This window comes from Triticum aestivum, chromosome 3D (assembly GCF_018294505.1).
Source record: "Triticum aestivum cultivar Chinese Spring chromosome 3D, IWGSC CS RefSeq v2.1, whole genome shotgun sequence".
In the NCBI taxonomy this organism is placed as follows: Eukaryota; Viridiplantae; Streptophyta; class Magnoliopsida; order Poales; family Poaceae; genus Triticum; species Triticum aestivum.
In genome coordinates, this window is record NC_057802.1 from 486,882,423 (window position 1) to 486,888,511 (window position 6,089).

General features: G+C 43.3%; 2 non-coding genes and 1 pseudogene across 2 annotated transcripts; 2 read left to right on the top strand and 1 right to left on the bottom strand.

Annotated features, from left to right (window-relative positions):
- Window positions 1-2,627, bottom strand: part of LOC123076390 (uncharacterized) — a 16,600-nt pseudogene extending 13,973 nt beyond the window's left edge.
- Window positions 2,628-2,818: 191 nt separating this feature from the next.
- Window positions 2,819-2,890, top strand: TRNAQ-UUG (transfer RNA glutamine (anticodon UUG)). The gene has a single exon. It is a non-coding gene; the product is annotated as a tRNA-Gln (tRNA).
- A 937-nt stretch (window positions 2,891-3,827) lies between these two features.
- TRNAQ-UUG (transfer RNA glutamine (anticodon UUG)) lies at window positions 3,828-3,899 on the top strand. Its single transcript has one exon. It is a non-coding gene; the product is annotated as a tRNA-Gln (tRNA).
- Window positions 3,900-6,089: the final 2,190 nt, after the last annotated feature.

The following is a 6,089-nucleotide window of genomic DNA, read 5'->3' on the forward strand; positions in this document are numbered from 1 at the left end:
TGGAACCCTAGCTCTCGATCTACCCAATCGCCGCCGCCAGCGCCATCACGCACAGAGCACGCGACCCGCGCCTCCTGCCGCCTTCCGCCGGCGAGCCCGCCGACCACCGCCATGCCTCCTCCTTTCCTCTCCCCTCTCTCTCTCTCTTCCTCCTCTCTCGTCTCAAGGCCGCGCGCGCCTACGGGTCACGGCCATGGCCGCCGCCTGAGCACGAGCTCCGCCCGGCTGCCGCACTTGGCTGCGCCATCCGCCATCCCAGCGGTGGGTGGCGGCGGCAGTGGCAGGCCAGTGGGTGCTGGCGGCGCCTCATCCCAGCTGAGGCAGCTCTCTCTGGAGCAAGCCTGGATTTTTTTTTAGTCGAACGACTCAAGATGCACGACTAGTCCAGACTAGTCGTCGATTAGTCCTTCGACGGCTCGACTCGTATTTGTAGTCTACACGAGAAAAGGAGTCGACAGCTGGAGTGCGACTCGTAGACTAGTCGAGCGACTAGCCTAGACTAGTCGTTCGACTCGTAATCCATGATTGTACTGATAAAGTGAAAGGTCTTCTGTACGTTCTCTTTGTATTATCATTTGCAAAAGGTTTACTGCAATAAAGTTTGGGCTACAACTTATTAATGTGGCCATCTACCGACTATGGACATGCTTGTGACAGCAGCTCGCAATCCTGAGTTGGAAAGGCAATGCTAGTGTACTGATTTACATCACAGACCACTAAGATGGTCTATTGGTCACAATTTAGGTGCAACACAATTTATAAGTGCAAGAAAAGGATTCTCTCTTGAGTACACACCTATTCCTCAAATGACAACTGGGTAAATAATAGCCCCATGGCAAATGATAACACAAAAAACTATTTGAAGTGACCAAGTAAACCAACTTTTTCAACAAAATTAAATGCCAGAAGATATGAGAAGAGACATATGTACCTCGCATAGAAGAGTGAAAATTAAGTAGTTGATTGTCACATTCCGATGCAGAGCTAGCGTAAAGCAAATGAGCAGAATAAGGTGATGCAGCAGAATTCCAGGAATCCATCCACTGTATAGTCGGTAGCGGAGCATATCCAATTGGCCATAAGCAACGTGGCCACACGAAAAGCACAGAGCAGAATATGCTCCAATCCAACTGCTACCAACTAATTCTTCATGTTGAAACATGTTCTCATGGCCCTTGTACGCCATTGGCACAACAGAACAAAGATAACTGCAAATCGAGATAGGAGTGAGATAAAGTCGATCAACAAGCCTAAGAATTAATAACATATGGCAGCATCAATGGAACAAACAAGAGAGATAAATGTTTACCAAAAAGAGACATAGTAAGCTTTCGAGAATATGCAGTACACCTACGAGTCATCCATTTAAAAGAAGGATCAACAATTTTACATACTGCAGAGGGAAGGTTCTACAACTTCCTAACTATCTTGAGAGAAAGAACAGCACCTCTAAATCTAATGGCACATATCCGACCGTCTAGGACATAAAATTTCCATTTCTATCCTTTTGCTTAATCGTTGTCAATTCTGTGCGACAGATTTACTGGTAATAAGTACTCCCTCTGTCACAAAATATAAGATGTTTTTTGATACTCCCTTTGTATCAAAAAACGTCTTACATTTTGAGACAGAGTGAGTACCTGCAAAGTGGTGGTACATGAGAAGTAATGTTGTGAGAAAGGTAGTGCTCTAAAAGTCAGGCACCTAGTGCACCTAGAGGGCCCCCAGGCACTAGGTGGCACCCTTACTGCTAGCCAATTTGTCCCTCCTAGATCCACCTAATTGGTGTTTAGGCACTAGGCCCAACTAGAAGACAAAATGGAGATATTTGCCGTCCAACCTCTACACACACTTTATACCATTACCATTCTTTTGAAGGGTTGGCAATTTTGTATGAAAAACATGGAAGTATCTGCACGCAAGGCCATTGCATGGTTGCCACATTACTTGGAAGTTGGAACCAGACAACCTCTAGAAGCCGAACATGCTATAAACTAGCAAGCAATATGGGCTTTGAGAAATCTTGCACAATTTCAACCAATCAAAGCTCAAATGGAGACAATTCTCGACAGCACAAGGAAGCAGTATCGCAGTAACTAACAAGACTAACTCTGAGTAAATAACTCATGCTGCTCCCTTTTGTCCAGGACTCCAGGGTCGAACAAATTCCATCAAGCATCAACAAGTTTACCAACTGATTAATCTGCCGCACCCTATCTATCCTCAAATTCGCAAAATGCTTGAAGTCAACTGCCATACGCTTTCTTCTAGTCGATTAACCCAAAGCGCATGTATGGGAAAAGCTACAGGGCGAAATGTGAGGATTCGGAGAGGGGGTGAAACAGAGAGAGGGGCCAGACCTGAGGCCGAAGTGAGGGGGGAGTGGAGGAGCGGGAAGCGGTGTTGACGAAGAGCGGCGGACGGCCGTGTTGGCGGCCTGGAAGAAGGCGAAGCCGGCGGCCACGGCCGCCAGCTCACGATGGCCCCACACGCCAATCTAAAACCCCACCGACATGGCCCACAGCACTAGTGTCACAGCGAAGAAGGTGCTCGTGTCACCCACGCCGGCGTGACGGGGCGGCATCCCGTCTTCCGTCATGGCGAGCCGAGGGCCGCACCTGTCCACACGCAAGCCGGCTAGCCCCTCCTCTCCTCTTCGTCGGATATTCCTTTCTCCATTTAGCTGCCAAGTGCCAAACAGAAGCAAGTCCGGAAAAAGAGAAGGAAAGTTAACAGGAATCATCGAGCAAAGAAACAATATTTTGTCTGTAACCCAAATTACATAAATATAACCATCAGTGCATCACACTCAACAAATGGTTTCGTAGTGTAGTGGTTAGCACTCCAGACTTTGAATCTGGCGACCTGGGTTCAAATCCCGGCGAGACCTACTTTTTTAGCTGGCATTTTAGTATTTCCATGGTACAATGTACTCACATTTTTTATGACATATGGTATTCAGGAAAAAATATTGACTTGAAATTTTTGCTGACATTTAATGTTTCCAGGTAGAATATACATTTATTTTTGCTGACATTTAGTATTTCCCTTGTACAATGTATCAAGACCTTCCATGGTACAAATACTCAGTCTAGAGGCTAATAGCACTTGAAACATACCTCTTGTCTTCTGATTTACATTGGTGTGACTATAACCTTGACAAAATTTACAGTAAACTATCAAGAAAGGCACATCCAGTACCTATATTACTAACTTCAGATTAGTCGCTGGACGTTGCAACCAAATGTACCCCTTCCGCGTGCTTACAGTGAAGGCTGAACTGAACTGATCCACAGAAGTGAGATATCTGAGATGCGTAAAAAGGGCGACCCTACCACGACGAGGGTGGTGCTAAAACTGCCAATAGTAACAGTATTTTTCCATGTGCTTATTTCTTAAGGTCCATAGAACAAATTGTGGAAAACCCACTACTGACTAATCATGATGAAGCTAGATAAATTTTGTTATCCAATGGTTCTCCCAATGCATCTCCTCTCGTATGTTGTGTGTTCTTAAGTGCATAATATATATCCTTGAAGCTTAATGATGAAGAAGAGAAAAAACACCAAACAAACACTAAACACCTAGAAAATCCTAATAGCAGCTCAATAACCACGCTATGGAAGTATGGAGCCTTCGGCTAAAATTTATTGGAAAAAGAAGGTAGTCGTCAGGTGTTCCTCGCTCCATTTAGCTGCCAAGTGGCAAATGGAATAAGTCCAAAAAAAGGGAAGGAAAATTAACAGGAACCATCAAGTTAAGGCAAATATTCTGGCTGTAAACCAAATGACAGAAATATAACAATCAGTGTACCACACTCAACAAATGGTTTCGTAGTGTAGTGGTTAGCACTCCAGACTTTGAATCTGGCAACCTGGGTTCAAATCCCGGCGAGACCTACTTTTTTAACTGACATTTTAGTATTTCCAATGGTACAATGTAGTCAACTTTTTTTCTGAAATTTAGTATTGGGTAAAATATCAACTCACAATTTTTTAGCTGAAATTAGTGCTTCCAGGGTAGAATGTACTCCTACTTTTGCTGACATTTCGTATTTCCTTGGTACAATGTACCCAGACCTTCCATAGTACAAATACTCACAAGTGAAAGAAAAGTGTATACCTACCAACTTCAGATTAGTTGCTGCAACCAAATGTACACCTTGCCCACTGATTACAGTGGAACTGAACTACTTATTTTGATACCGATGTTCTTAAAATGAGACATCAATGCCTCATTAATATTCTATTCTAGCAATGTGATGCGTCGACCTGTGCAAGACCTCCAAATATTGTATTCTAGCAATGTTAGTGAACTTGAAGAAGGAACTGCAATGGCCACTGGTTCAAAGCCCAGCTGGGCAATCAAAACAGTTAATCTCACAAGGTCATACGGAATGGACTGACCATATTTATTTGTTCTAAATTGTGATGAATTGATAAAGTGTAAGGTCTTCGGTACGTTCTCTTTGTATCCTCATTTACTTCAATAAAGTTTGGGCTGCAACTTATTAATGTGGCCATCTACCGGCTATGGACATGCTTGTGCCAGCAGCTCGCAATCCTGAGTTGGAAAGCAATGCTAGTTTACTGATTTACATCAAAGGCCACTAAGATGGTCTGTTGGTCACAATTTAGGTGCAATGCAACTTATAAGTGCAAGGAAAGGATTCTCTTGAGGAGTATACACACTTATTCCTCAAATGAAAACTGGGTAAACAGTAACCCCATGGCAAATGATAAGACAAAACTATATGAAGTGACCAAGTAAACCAACTTTGTCAACAAAATAAAATGCCAGGAAATATGAGAAGATATATATGTACCTCGCACAGAAGAGTGAGAATCAGGTAGTTGATTGTCTCATTCCGATACAGAGCCAGCGTAAAGCAAATGAGCAGAAAAAGGTGAAGCATTAGAATTCCAGGAATCCATCCACTGTATAGCCGGTAGCGGAGCGTATCCAATTGGTCATAAGCAAAGTAGCCACATGAAAAGCACTTAGCAGAATTTGCTGCAATCCAACTGCTATCAACTAATTCTTCATGCTGAAACATGTTCTCAAGGCCCTTGGTACACCCTTGGCACAAGAGAACAAAGATAACTGCAAATCGAGATAGGAGTGAAATAAAGTCGATCAACAAGCCTAATAAGAATTAAATAACATATTGCAGCATCGATGGAACATACTGAAGAGATAAAAATTAACCAAAAAAAGACAGAGTAAGCTTTCGAGAATATCCATTACACCTACGAGCCATTACATTTAAAAGAAGGGTCAGCAATTTTACATACTGCAGAGGGAAGGCCCTACAACTTCCTAACTATCTTGAGATAAAGAACAGCACCTCTAAATCTAATGGCACATATCCAACCATCTAGGACATAAAATTCCATTTCTATCTTTTTTTTCTTAGCCATTGTCAATTATGTGCGACAGATTTACTGGCAATAAGTACATGAAAAGTAATGTTGTGAGAAAGGTAGTGTTCTAAAAGTCATCCACCTAGTCCACCTAGAGGGCCACCAGGCACTAGATGACACCCTTCCTGGTAGCCAATTTATCCCTCCTAGGCCCACCTAATTGGCGTTTAGGCACTAGGTGCTCATTTGCCGCCCAACTAGCAGACAAAATAGAGATATTAGCCACCCAACTAGTGAACTCCTCTAAACACACGTTATACCATTACCACTCTTTGAAGGGTTGACAATTTCGTATGAAAATACATGGAAGTATTTGCACGCAAGGCCATTGCATGGTTGCCACATTTACTTGGAAACTGGAACTATACAACCTCCATAAACAGCAAGGTAGCAAGCAGTATGGTCTCTGAGAAATCTTGCACAATTTCAACCAATCAAAGCTCAAATGGAGACAATTTTCAACAGCACAAGGAAGCAGTGCCGCAGTAACTAACAAGACTAACACTAATAGTGCATAGCTCATGCTGCTCCCTTTTGTCCAGGGCCGAATAGATTGCATCGAGCGTCAACGAGTTTAACTCATGATGTGCCCTCTCTATCCCCAAATTCGTGAATCGCTGGAGGTCAACTAGGCGTACGCTTTCTTCTACTCAAAGCACGGAACGA